We start from the raw sequence: 15,437 nt of genomic DNA, 5'->3' as shown, positions 1-15,437 counted from the left end.
TAAAATAATCTTTATCTGTTTAAACTATATTGTTCTTATATTATTCTTTTAATCTGTGTAATATTGTTTGGTTGTGTCACCACCCAAATCTCATTTTGAATTGTAGCTCCGCTAATTCCCATGTGTCCTGGGAGGGAAGTGGTGGGAGGTAATTGAATCATGAGGGCAGGTCTTTTCCATGCTGTGCTCATGATAGTGAGTAAGTCTCATGAGCTCTGATGGTTTTATAAAGGGGAGTTTCCCTGCACACGGTCTCTTGCCTGCCACCATGTAAGACATGACTTAGCTCCTCATTTGGCTTCTGCCATAATTGTGAGGCCTGTTCAGCTATGTAGAACTGTAAGTCAACTAAACCTCTTTCCTTTATAAATTACTCAGTCTTCGGTATGTCTTTATTAGCAGCATAAGAACAGACTAATATAGAAAATTGGTACCAGTAGAGCAGGGTGCTACTGTAAGATACTCGAAAATGTGGAAGGAATTGGGTAACAGGCAAGTTTAGAACAGTTTGGAATGCTCAAAAGAAGAAAGGAAGATATGAGAAAGTTTGGAACTTCCTAGAGACTTGTTGAACAGCTTTGACCAAAATGCTGATAGTGATATGGACAATAAGGTCCAAGCTGAGGTAATATCAGATGGCGATGAAGAACTTTTTGGGAACTGGAGTAAACATCACTCTTGCTATGCAAAGAGATCAGTGGCATTTTGCCCCTGCCCTAGAGATCTATGGAACTCTGAATTCGAAAGAGATGATTTAGGGTATCTAGGGAAAGGAATTTCTAAGCAGTGAAGCATTCAAGAGGAAGCAGATCATAACAGTTCTAAACATTTGCAGTCTGATGATGCAATAGAAAAGAAAAATCTATTTTCTTAGGAGAAATTTAAGCCTCTGCTGACATTTGCATAAATAACAAGGAGCAGAATGTTAATCACCAGGACAATGGGGAAAATGTCTCCAGGGCATGTCAGAGACCTTGGAGGCAGGCCCTCCCACCACAGACCTGGAGCCCTAGGAGGAAAAAATTGTTTCATGGGCCAAGCCCAGGCCCAGGGCCCCCCTGCTGTGTGCAGCTTAGGGACTTGGTGCCCTGCGTCCCAGCCACTCCAGTCATGGCTGAAAGGGGCCAAGGTACAGCTCAGGATGTGGCTTCAGAAGGTACAAGCCCCAAGTCTCGGCAGCATCCATATGGTGTTGAGACTGTACGTGCACAGAAGTCAAGAACTGAGGTTTGGAAACCTCCGCCTAGATTTCAGAAAATGTGTGGAAACACCTGTATCTTCAAGAAGAAGTTTGTTGCAGAAGCAGAACGCTGATGGAAGACCTCTGCTAGGACAGTGTAGAAGGGAAATGTGGGATTGGAGCCGCCACACAGAGTCCCCACTTGGGCACTGTCTAGTGAAGCTGTGAGGAGTGAGCCATCACCCTCTAAACCCCAGAATAATAGATCCACTGACAGCTTGCACCCTGCACCTGGAAAAGCCACAGATACTCAATGCTAGCCTGTGAAAGCAGCCAAGAGGGGTTCTGTACCCTGCAAAGCCACAGGGGCACAGCTTCCCAAAGCTATGGGAGCCCACATCTTGCATCAGTGTGACCTGGATGTGAATCATGGACTCAAAAGAGATCATTTTGGAACTTTAAAGTTTAATGACTGCCCTATTGGGCTTCAGACTTGCATGGGGACTTTAGCCCTTTTGTTTTGTACAATTTCTCTCGTTTGTAACCGGTGTATTTACCCAATGCCTGTATCCTCATTGTATCTAAGAAGTAACTAACTTGCTTTTCATTTTACAGGCTTATGGGCAGAAGGGAATTGCCTTGTCTCAGATGAGACTTTGAACTGTGGGCTTTTGAGTTAATGCTGAAATGAGTTAAGACTTTGGGGACTGTTGGGAAGGCATGATTGGTTTTGAAATGTGAGGACATGAGATTTAGGAGGGGCCAGGGAGTGGAATTATATGGTTTGTCTGTGTTGTCACCTAAATCTCATCTTGAATTTTATGTCCCATAATTTTCACATGTCAGGGAGGGACCCTGTGGGAGGTAATTGAATCATGGTGGCTGATATTTCCCATGCTATTCTTGTAATAGTGAATAAGTCCATGAGATCTGATGGTTTTATAGAGGAGATCCCCTACACAGGCTCTCTTGCCTGCTGCCATGTAAGACATGACTTTCCTCCTCATTCACCTTCTGCCATGATTGTGAGGCTTCCCCAGCCATGTGAAACTGTGAGTCAATTAAACCTCTTCTCTTTATAAATTACCCAGTCTTGGGTATGTCTTTATTAGCAGTATGAGGACAGAATAATACACTGTTTCTAGAAGTTGTTTTATAATATTTAATGTTTTTGCTTTAATAGTTACAAGAATACTAATTTTTATTTTTAGAAAAATGACATCGTGTTTTGTATTGATTTTATATTCATGTAATAGAAAGAATTAGGATTTCTTGTAATACTCTGAACAAATTTAAAAAGCATTGGAATTATATGGTCCTGAATGCTGGTAAAATTTCTCCATAAAATTCTCCAGGTCATTTGCTTCAGTTAAGGTAAAGAAATTGTTCTAGAACCTTCTTTCTTTGAAGTTACTCTGTTTGCATGTTCTATTTCATCTGGTGTCACTTTTGATAAATTATATATTTCTAAATGACTAAACCTTTTAATGAGGATTTTGAATTTATTAGAATAGAGATGATTAAGAAAGGTCTTAATTAAGTTATTCTTTCAATTTACTAGCCTATGTTTAATTTTTTTACTATCTTGGAAACATTTTCCTATTTTTTGCCTTTTCAACGTGTAGCTTCCAGTCTTCTACTTCAGAAAAGTTGCACTTAATTATATTATTAAATTTTGCTTTATTTGACTGTTAACGTTTTTCTCTGAGGAGACCAAGTATGCCTGTATTGGATGTTGTGTTGGCTATAGTGTACTGTCTCCAAGGAAAGTTGATGGTGGATATCTCTTAGAAGTCAGTCCTTTCTGGGACTTGCATCAGCTGGAGAGAGTTCCTTTATCCAAGGTTCATACCCCCATCCAAATGTAGCCCACCTTTAATTATAAGTGAAAGCAGATGCATAAAGATCTGGTAACTGACTCAATATTGTTGATAACTATGAGTGGCCATCCTAGCTTCAGAGTGCTATACTAGTTCATCTGAAGCATTCTTATGATTGCACCATAAGACAAATGCTCCCTTTGCTCAATCCCATTTCTTTTTCTTCTCTTTATGACATTTATTAAGCGCTCTGTAATAAATGTCCTACCTTCCAATCTTCATGAAGGGCCCCACTTATTAATGGCTGAATAAGCAGACATTAATTGGATTAAAGTGATGGATTAGTTATCAGTTGTTCTATAACAAATTACTCCAAAAGTTGGCAGCTTATACCATATTTATTATATCACACATTTTCTGAACATCAGGAATCCAGAAGCATTTTAGCTGTGTGGTTTTGGATTAGGGTCCCTCATAACATTGCTGTCAAGCTGTTGGGCAGGACAATTGAGTCTGACAGGTCCATTCCCAAGTTTTCTCATTGGGTTGTCAGCAAGCCTTAATCCTTATTATCACGAAGAACCCTCAGTTTCTTTCCACATGGGTCTCTCCACAGAACTGTCTCATGAAATAGGATCTGGCTCACCCCAGAGCATGATCCAAGAAGAGAGAGACAGCAAGAACATGAGACAGAGTAACCTAGTCTCAGAAGTGACATAATTGCCATTTCTGCCTTATGCTTAAAAAGTTATCTTGGTACAGTACACAAAGGTGTACGTAAGAGGATGCAGGGATTATTTGGGGTCATCTTAGAGGCTAGTTACAACAATTATCACCACAAAACTGGTAGATTAGTTCTATGTTGTTGCACAGCAAATTACTCCAGAATTCAGGAACTTAAAACAACATTTATTATTTCACAATCTCTGTGGGTCAAAAATTTAGGCAATGGCTTAGGCTTACAAGGCTGTGCTCCTCTCAAAGCTCAGCTGAAAAAGATTTGCTTTCTAGCTCACTCATATGGTTGTTGGCAAGATTTAGTTGCTTGTGGCCTGTTGGACTAAGGTTTCAGCTCCCCATAAGCTGTTGGCTGGAATCCTTCCTCACTTCTATGCCATGTGGGCCTCTTCATAAAATATCTCATGACAAGCAGCTGGCGTGAGAGCAAACATGAGAGAAGGCAAGAGAGACTGCAAACAAGAAAACAGTCTTCTGTAACTGAATCGTGAAAGTCACATCCATCATCTTACCATATTTTGTTAGAATCAAGTCAATAGGTTTATCTCACACACAGAAGGAGGGTATTATGCAAATACATGCATACTAAAAGATGAGGATATTTGAGAACCACATTACAACTGGCAACGTGTACCCCATGAGAGTTTGTGGGTAAAGTTAGCTGCAGGCACAATGTGGCTGTGCAATTTTTAAAAACTCACTGCTGGTGAACTAAAAGGTATATATGTAGAAAGAATACAAGTCACCTATAAATTAGGCATTTCAGAAATATGGAGGATATACATATAGTAGTAATAGGGATAATGAAGATTATTGGTTATTGCTGGAGACAACTGATGCTTGGAGAGAGACAATGTAGAACTGAAAACAATTAACCATCAATTAAAGGGTAAACATAGGAGCCAGTGGACCTGCTTGGCAACATCCAAATCACATTTCTTGCAGCTAGAAGGAAAAAAACCACAACAAAAACAAACAGGAACAGGCTCATGACTTAATCACATCAGCACATCAGTAATGGAGCTCCAAAGATGGTGAAATTCCCAAAGCAGACAAATTTGTTAAGCTGAGTTCAGGACCTTGATTAGGAAATAATTAAAATCTAAAAGGGGCATCTGGGTTGAGTGATAGTCAAGGACGACTATTTTTCTTTTTTTTTGAAGATTAGCCATATTATTTTTATTTACTGATAAAAATCCAAAGAAGAAAGAAGGGAAGAAACTAATAAACTAACACTGACTTTGGATTCCCACAATCATCAATACATTTGAGGAAGGGAAGATATGAATGCTTCCAGTCCTTGGATCACCATAGGAACATCATCCTCCTTCCATAATTACTCTGCCTTTGCCCCCTTCACCTCCCACTCCCCCATCTCCTACTCATAGGGTCTGTGCCAGAGGTCTCTGGGGAAACAAAATACAGCTACTTCCCATGTGAAAGGTTGATATCCTGCACATTTCTTTCAATGAATGGCCTACTGCACCAGCCTGGTGCTTCTGTCAGTTCCCATAGTCCTCAGATTGATTCTTTCAAATCTCTTCAACAGAAACAGGGAGAAAGAGACAAGAAAGAAACTGGGATGGTTTTACATTTGCTAATGTGATTTCACCAAACAAGAAATTTGCTCACACATTGTCTCACCAATGGTGAACTTGACTTGCATCTACATATAGAAACTCTCATCTTCAGAGTTCATCCCTAATAGCATCCTAAAACATACTTGCCATTGCCAAGAAGCATCTGGAAGAGGATAGTTTTGAATGTTATTTTAGGGAGTATTGCTTTTTTTTTTTTTTTTTTATACTTTAAGTTCTAGGGTACATGTGCATAACGTGCAGGTTTGTTACATATGTATACATGTGCCATGTTGGTGTGCTGCACCCATCAACTCGTCAGCACCCATCAATTCATCATTTATATCAGGTATAAATCCCCAATGCAATCCCTCCCCTCTCCCCCCTCCCCATGATAGGCCCCATTGTGTGATGTTCCCCTTCCCGAGTCCAAGTGAACTCATTGTTCAGTTCCCACCTATGAGTGAGAACATGCGGTGTTTGGTTTTCTCTTCTTGTGATAGTTTGCTAAGAATGATGGTTTCCAGATGCATCCATGTCCCTACAAAGGATGCAAACTCATCCTTTTTTATGGCTGCATAGTATTCCATGGTGTATATGTGCCACATTTTCTTAATCCGGTCTGTCACTGATGGACATTGGGGTTGATTCCAAGTCTTTGCTATTGTGAATAGTGCCGCAATGAACATACGTGTGCATGTGTCTCTGTAGTAGAATAATTTATAATCCTTTGGGTATATACCCAGTAGTGGGATGGCTGGGTCATATGGTACATCTAGTTCTAGATCTTTGAGGAATTGCCATACTGTTTTCCATAATGGTTGAACTAGTTTACAATCCCACCAACAGTGTAAAAGTGTTCCTATTTCTCCACAAGGGATGACTATTTAAGCAAGTTGTTACATTCATCTGAAACCCTGAATGTAATTGACCGGATTTCTGAGTAGCGTCTCCTACACAGTAGCAATCCCATTGCCTGCCATTCCAACAACATGTCTGTAACACTATCGGTATCAAATCGTCTTCTCCAATGCATCGTCCCTGGGTGGTGTCCCATCTTCAATAAGCCCTAGTCAACAAGCACCAAATTTAATACTAAAAGCTTAGAAGTGACTGGCATGTCACCAGCTAAGAACGAGATAATATTCTCAAGAAGAAAAATAGGCCAAAAATTCAAGAAGGAGGAAAATGGAGTTGTATCAAAGGGATACTATGTCAATCTTCTTCCCAGTTTTGACGACATTACTGACAACTGAAAGCTGAGCAGTGTCTAATGGCAAGTTTAGAAACCAGTCCAAATGTTACTATTGCCAAAAAACTGCATTTTTCTGGGTCTCAGTGACCTTGTCTATAAATCATGATAATGTCATTTTCACAACGCACATTCTACAAAAGTTCAGAAAACCGTTTGTTTAGTATAAATGTTATAATCTTAGTATTAGAACAAGGAAAGCTGTTGTTGAAATATTCACTCAGAGAAAATGGGGACATATGTCGGAGGAAAACTCAATATCCAAGACAAGTTTTGGAAAATGTTAAAACAAAAGTGAGCAAAGGTTACAGAAAACGGAAAATAGGAATACTCAGAAGACCATCAGTGTTAAACTTTGCCACCTGCCCACTTGGAAGATGCTTTCACATTTCAGAAATTTACTTGTGCTGCTTTTATATTTTGCTATAGTTGAAGAAAGGCATGTGTAGAAATGTAAGTTCCAAATAGTTACTAGCTGCTATCTCCTAGAAGCAGGCCCTGAAGCGATTCTTCAACCCTACTCCTTGAGCTGGGCAACTGAGTCCCCATGACATTCATTTGTTTACTGTTGCCAGGTCAGAAAGTCTTAACTTTACCAGAGAGCCTTGCCCTCAGAACTATCCTCAAGTTTTGTGGCCCAGACATCCACAAAGTTCCACCTTAGTTCACTCTGCTCTTGCTGGTCCTCCCTATGTCATTGGATTGCACGGTTATCCTCTAACTCTGTTTCCCATTCTTGGCTGTACACTGTTAATTATGTCTTGAGAAGTAAATCTAGTTGACAAAATGCATCTCAACTTTTTCTTTGTATAGTGGTGGTTAAAAAACTATAAAATTGGAGGAAAAAATGACAATTCCTGTAGTAGAGGAATCTGAATCATCACACAGTTGTATTAATGATTCTAATCAAAGCCATTCATTTTAATAAATATATTGTAATTATGTTCATCTGGTCTTGTTCCTCCAAAGAGCTCAAAGCATTTTACAAGCATTGTATTTCTATCTACATATTGAAAAAGAAACCTCAAGGATAAATCGTTGGAGAATGAAAAAATACATACTTTTTAAAGATACCTTGTTATTTGTACTAATTCATTTTTATTCCCACTCTGGAAGGTACAATATGAGGGATCTTTTTTCCATCATCTTAATGCATCTGGAGGTGAGGAAACCATTTTTGGATAACTCCCTCTTAGAAGGGGTGTGTGTGTGTGATTTTGTTACTTTGCTAGTGTTGCCATATCAAAGGACCACAAATTGGGGGGTTACACAACAGAAATCTATTGTCTAACAACTAGAAGCCCAAAATCAATGTGTCAGCAGTGTTGGTATCGTTTGAAAGCTGTGTGGGAAGGATCTATCCCAGGTCTCTATCCTTGATATGTAGACAGCTGTCTTCTTCCTGTGTCTCTTCACATCATCTTCCACATGTATCTGTCTTTGTGTTCAAATTTCCCCTCTTTATAAAGACACAAATCCTATAGGGTTAGGAGCCTTCATACTCCAATACGTCCTCACCATAACTTAATGACATCTACAAGTACCCTGTTCCAAATAAGGTCACATTCTGAGTTGCTAGGCATTAGGATTTCAACATACGGATTATTTTTTCTTTCCTTTTTTTCTTTTTTTTTTCTTCCTGAGACAGAGTCTTGCTCTGTCACCCAGGCTGGAGTGCAATGGCACAATCTTGGCTCACTGCAAACTCCATTTCCCAGGTTCAAGTGATTCTCCTGCTTCAGCTTCCCAAGTAGCTGGGATTACAGGCACCCGCCACCACGCTCAGTTAATTTTTGTGTTTTTAGTAGAGACTGTGCTTCACCAGGTTGGTCAAGCTGGTTTTGAACTCCTGACCTCAGGTGATCCGTCCACCTTGGCCTCCCAAAGTGCTGGGATTACAGACATGAGCCACCATGCCCGGCCTAACATATGGATTTTAAAGGAGATAAAATTCAACGTTTAACAGTGAGATAAAGACTTGATGCAACTTTAAAAACAGTCGTTAATGCAAAGGAAAAATGGTAGATTAAAACATACGATCTAAAGGAACAAAGTTCTAACTCTATTATCTGCCATGTCTAGCCTCACAACCTTAGACAAGTCCTAGAAGCAAGGGTACTTTTATAGACATAGTTATATGTACCTTTTTGTGAACTCTGGACTATAAAACACATCAATCATGGGGCAGTTAATCAAATTGCAGGATTCAACAAGGCACTCATGAAATGCTTTTCAAATCTGGCTCTTGTATCAGGTAATCTAGTTTTTGAAAATTATCTTTTCACATAAACTAGACAAAACAATGTCACTTTCCTACAGTGAGATAGACTTATGATTGTGATACAGAAAGACATTTCACATTGGCAAATAGAACTTCTGACTCTAATGGCTAAAAGACCTAATGAATACTTATAGATTGTTTCTAAAAAACACAGGAAAAATTATAAATTCCTTTCATCATCTTTTTTTTTTAAACTTTCGTTAGCCATTTGCTTAAACCAATTGATGAAAAGCTTACAGTTTGACCCACGTTTCCCGCTGACTTAATTAAACCAACTAATTACTTGAATGTCCAGAAATCATGCAAACCCTAATACATATAGATTTTTTAAAGGTAAAGCCTGCTTAGAAATCCTGTGTAATGAAGAAATCCATCCCCTTACCTGAACACTTGCTCCATGTAAATTATATAAGAATAAAGCCAAGGATTAACTAATAGGCATATGAGTTATGAGTGTGTAATAGATGAATTAAAGTGTTGGTTTTCAATGTAGGTGATACCCTGAGAATGTTGATAACACTTTGTGTTAAAAGGGCTAGTAAATTAAATATTATTGTGATAGAAAAGTATTAGGGAATTCAATTCAGCCTTCTGTCAATTTTAATTAATAACAGGGTTCTTTTTCCCTGCCACCTATTTAATTCTTAAAACTTATCCTCACACTTCAATGTATCATAAGGCATAAACTGCTCTTGGCCTTCCTCACTTCTCGGTTACACATTTTTTAAAATTGTAAGTTACTTCATTAACCATATTTTCTAGAATGTGAGCTCTAACTTAATGGTGAAATGAGGTCAAACTTCCTCGCTCATTTTTATGTAGGCTCAAACAAACTGTCGTTTAAAGTACATGCTCCCTAAACTACATTCTATAAACACCTGGGGTATTAATGAGCCTGTAACCTCTGTCATTTTCCTTTCCTTTGACACTATAATTATAGAAGGATTCTACCACATTAAGAGTTATAGCTCCCATATTTAAAGAGGCTATCTTAGGCTTTACAGATTTTTCTTTAATCTTTAAAATATCCCTATGTGGCTCTTTAAAGCAACAACTTAAATGTTAGGTGTCTTTAAATAAGAAAGCAAATAATAAGATAAATAATTGGTTTATGTAAATGAAAAGTCCAGAGGAAGGTATGATTTCAGACAAGCTCAGGCTTTCAAGTATAATTTCTATGTTTCCCTCCCTTCTACACTTTTTCATGTGTGGTTTTCCTTAACATCCTGAACACGCTGGTTCTACTCAGCTTAACAAACATCATTCTGGCCTTCCTAGACTTTATATCTAGGCAACTCATCTTCATCCACAGAATCTGAAAAACTAGCAAACGTCTCTCTACAACTTCTAATAAAAGGAAGAGAAACATCTTTCCCGATACCATAGACATTATCTCTTCAGGTCTCATTGGCTCAAACACAATCGTGTGCCTTCTAGAGGTCATTTTATTCAAATAGCATATCTGAGTATAGAGGAAAGGCTCTCAAAGGAAATCTGATAGCATCAGAAGGGGGAAATGGATGCTGGGTAAGCAAACAATAAATGCCTTCCAGAAATAGGTATCATAATCTCTAGTTAGTGGATGAAAAAACCAAGATGCAGAGAGATTAAGCTATGCTTGTATCAAGATACTGTTACTAGTAGCTGAAAATATGCTAAAATAATAGGTTGTCAGTACCAGAAAAGATCTTCAACCACAAAACCGTATTCTACGGTTTAGAAAGTTTAAACCTTACCTTGTCAGCTGATATAATCTTAAATAACTTCAGTATGCCTATTTTTATTTCAAAAAAGTCTACATATAAGACAAACAATTTACTTACATATTTTTAAACCTATTGTACAATTAATCATTGACTATCATACATTGCAAATAGTAGCCAAAATAAAGTATTTATTCCCTGGATTACACAAAAACAACACAACAATCATCATCAGACATCACGAGCAAGACACTAACTTCTGGTTGTATTGAATATACATAGAATGTACCATTAGTTATCAAGATTTCAATTTGATAATACAATAGTGGAGTTCTACAAAGGTTCTCTACTGAAATGTAGATGGATACATGAAAATAATGCAAGTATGCTAAGAAAACATGTACTTTACACATTTCCCACCTTGCATCATCTACTGCCTCCTTAAGTCATCCAGCTCCAAGAGATTCTATTAAAAGCTTCTACTGTAAGCACCATTTTAAATCTCTACAAAACTTAAAAATACTAAATGCCACCTTGCTGCTGGAAACCTCCTGAAATTCCAATGCACTGAGAAAGAAGTCTGTTGGAAATGCAAATGAGAAGTTTACTTTATGGAAAACATTCAAACTGTTTAAGAAACAGGAAATTGAAAGTTCACTTTTTTTAAGGTATCAATTAATCACAACCCTTCTCCCCTTGGAGTTCTGAAGCAATTGAGAAGTTGGCACAGAGCCACATAGGAAGAAAAACAGCTACGTAATGAATGGTAACCAGATTGCAGACTGCAGTTGAAAACCCCAGGACTGTGATGATGGGACTTCCTGTGTCCTATCTCCTTGCTTAACAATTGAAAACCTAGAACTACAGACTGGGGTCAGCTAGACTTGCCCAACCCGGTGAAGACAGAGAAGCTTGAAGTTTCCCACCCAGGAGAAGCAAGTGCTAACTCATTTGCATAAAACATGGAAGAAATCACCAAGAGGAACCTCTCATTTCTTTTATCAACACACATCAGGAAACACAAGTAAAAGAGATAAGAATAAATGAGCAGTGACTTTCACCCAGAGCCCATAAATCAACAAGGGAGAAAAGCAAAAATTTTCCTTTAATATGTTTTCTTCCTGGGAAGTAGAGAAAAATATTATTCCCTCTTTGAAAACTAAAACCCGTGTCCTCCAAAATTGGTACTTGTTGCATGTAGATCAGTAAGGATTTTTTTTTTTTTTTCCTTTTTGAAAAAGGCTTCCTATATAGCTCTTCTTTTCTGGAGGGAATGGAGTGTGATGGCTAAGAGACTAGCTGTAAAGTCAAACTTCTCAGGTCTCCTTTCTGTTTCAGACGCTGATCAGCTGTGTCACATTGAGCAAGTAACCTATGTGATCCTCAGTTTTCTCATACAAAAAATGTGCATAATCATCGTATCTACCTCATAGGGTGGCTAAAGCATTAAATGAGATCATCCATGTAAGCCAGGACACAGGACAGTACCTCTCCTTCATTTCATCAAAGAAAAACTGCACTGGACACTTTTTTTTTTTTTTTTTTTTTTTTTTTGAGACAGGGTCTCTCTCTGTCGCCCAGGCTGGAGTGCAGTGGCCGGATCTCAGCTCACTGCAAGCTCCGCCTCCCAGGTTTAGGCCACTCTCCTGCCTCAGCCTCCCAAGTAGCAGCGACTACAGATGCGTGCCATCTCGTCCGGCTAGTTTTTTGTATTTTTTTTAGTAGAGACGGGGTTTCACCGTGTTAGCCAGGATGATCTCGATCTCCTGACCTCGTGATCTGCCCGTCTCGGCCTCCCAAAGTGCTGGGATTACAGGCTTGAGCCAGCGCGCCTGGCCGACACTTTTTAAAATAGCAAGAAAGGCCCTGCCGCAGTGGCTCACTGCTATAATCCTAGCACTTTGGGAAGCCGAAGCAGGTGGATCACGAGAGCTTACAGCGTAGACTCTACAGAACTATTGGTTGTTTTTATTACTATTACTACTTTTATGGGTCCTGTCCAAGAAAATCAAGTCATGACATTCGTCAGGAGATACTGTTATTCAAAGAGCTTATTGCAGGAGGGGAACAGAGACTATTGCAATAGCAAGAAATCTATGATCATGTCTGCAAGTATTTCCAAATCAAAGAGAAGAAAAATTCTTTCAGAAGGTAAAGGAGGGGAGGAGAAATAGCAGAATATTTAAAGGGGAAGCTGAGCAAGCAAGAGGGAATGGCCAATGCAGTTTGATAAGAAAAGGGTCTCACCGTGTGGGTGGGTGATTCTCGGGAGAAGCTGAGGAGAGGGCACATTCTACTTTTTTGTGCTTGGTTCATGCTTGGAAGAAGCGTAGTTCAGGGGCCTGTAGGAAAGAGAAGCCTGTTGAAAGTTCAGTCAGGACAAAACGGAGGGTAAGAAATGAGCAACTGGGAACACTTGGTCATCTCAAAGTCATTCAGTTCAAAGTTATTCTCTTCTATCTTCACATCCTCAGACCCTGTTCTTCAGCTTGAGTATCTCCTTGTACTGCAGAGGCTTTGTGCTCAATTCTGGGAGTGTAGTGCTGGGTCCTAATTATCCACTGCTTCCCTCCATGACTGTGGCAGCTGTGCTGAAAACAGTCTCCACTGGGTTTTCCACTGGAGCAGAAGGAACACCACCTACATATGCCATGAAAGTCATTGTTTTACCACTCCACAGAAACCATTTCTGTACTTGTTGGAAAGTGGTGAATTTCCCTAAAGTGTTTCTATTTCAAATTTTGCTTTGTGAGAAATAAAGGAAGTAAGCCTGTTTTTCCCCAATTGAGCATTGCAGTACACCCAGGATCTTCTCAATTTTCTCCAAGTAGTTTCCTAGTATTACATCTTTACTTCTAATTTGGGATCCTCCTGCATATTTCACAGAAAGGGGAGAAAATATAGCTTAGTGGAATACACACGTGCACAGCACAGCTCCCTCTTCTCCATATGCTAATGCCAGAATCTCTTACCTTAGTCAGAAACATCAGTGGTTTTACGAGAGACTGAATATACAAATAGACAATGGCCAGATGATAAATGACAGCATAGCTGTGACCCAAAACCTTTGCAGCAACCAGTCCAGAAAGCCAAACCAACTTCTATAGCAACAGACCCAAAATTAAGGATTTGGTCAATGACTGTGTGCTTCCTTAAGTTTTACCCCCACTCCCAATTCAGAACAAACCAGAGAAAGCCAAATATGCTCTCCAAACCAATGACATAGAATGCTTCATTTCTAGGAAGGAAGAAGGGAGGGGGGGAGGGAAGGGAGGAAGGAAGGAAGGAAGGAAGGAAGGAAGGAAGGAAGGAAGGAAGGAAGGAAGGAAGGAAGGAAGGAAAGAAGGAAGGAAAGAAAGAGAGAGAAAGAGAGAAAGAAAGAAAACTGCAGTAGTAGTGTCTGGTGTCTGGTTACAGGACTTCTTCCAAGTTTTTGAAAGATCAGCATTGGAGAGAGGCCAGGTGAACTGACTTCACTACAAGGTTCTTTTCTCTTATCACATGAAATTATTTGAACGATTATTTTGCTCAAAGTCCTCCAACAACTCTTCATTTCCTTCAGAGTAAAAGCTAATGTGGTTCCATTGTCTTTATAGACCTTATGGCCCTATGCCATCTGAAACCTCCTCTCTCCATCGCCTCTCTGACCTCATCCTCTATTATCCTTCCACTCCCATCAATCCCTTTTGAATCACCCTTTCTATCATGCTGGTCTCCTTGTTATTTTCCAAACACATCAAGCACACTCAAAGATTGGAATAATATTCTCCCTGTAAAACAAAAAGTGACTAAGGCAAATCTCAATCAATTTAGGTCTATTTTGCCAAGGTTGATGATACACCTGGGAAAAACACAAATCACAGGTGCATCTGTGCTTTTTCCAAAGACTGTTTTGAGAACTGTAATACTTAAAAGCAAAAGAGAATGCAGGAGGGGAAAGATGGGGGAAAAAAAGGAAGAAGCGTGGACAATGAGGCAAGTGGTTACATTCTTGTGAGACTTTAACACTCAGTGAATCTACATTTCACATGTGAAAAGAGGGAGTAGAGGGTAAAGTCAACATTGAATTTGTCTTGGAGTGGGTGGAAGGATGATTTCTAGTCTTGTCCTTGTCAGGTACCTATGAAGATAAGCTGGTAATTGACATTTTCAGGGTGAGATTTAACAGGACTCTGTTTTAGGACTAGTTTATAGGAAAGGATGTATGTTCCGAAAGACTTTGGGGCCCTCAAAAAATTTCCTTGTGAACCATTTGTGAGGGAGTCCATTTGGGGAGATATGTGAATTCCAGTGATTATAGGAACCAGGCTTATATATGAGGCACAACATAGGGTTGTGAAATTACAGCTGTCTGTTTGGGATAAAAGGAAGGCAGTGTTTGCACAACTCAGTTCCCAAGTTTAACTTTCCCTTTGGCTTAGTGAGTTTAAGGTCTCAAGGTTCTATTTCGTTTCACACCCAAGATAGCCACATGATTAATTTTCTTTAACACTTCGCTCAAATTTCACCTTCTCAATGAAATGAACCCGAGATCTACTTATTTAAAACAACCCATTTCTCAAAAGAAGACATTCATACAGCCAACAGACACATGAAAAAATGCTCATCATCACTCGCCATCAGAGAAATGCAAATCAAAACCACAATGAGATACCATCTCACACCAGTTAGAATGGCAATCATTAAAAAATCAGGAAACAACAGGTGTTGGAGAGGATGTGGAGAAATAGGAACACTTTTACACTGTTGGTGGGATTGTCAACTAGTTCAACCATTATGGAAAACAGTATGGCAATTCCTCAAGGATCTAGAACTAGATGTACCATATGACCCAGCCATCCCACTACTGGGTATATACCCAAAGGATTATAAATTATGCTACTACA

The sequence above is a fragment of the Piliocolobus tephrosceles genome, chromosome 14 (genome assembly GCF_002776525.5).
Source record: "Piliocolobus tephrosceles isolate RC106 chromosome 14, ASM277652v3, whole genome shotgun sequence".
NCBI lineage: Eukaryota > Metazoa > Chordata > Mammalia > Primates > Cercopithecidae > Piliocolobus > Piliocolobus tephrosceles.
This window is presented reverse-complemented; position numbering follows the sequence as displayed.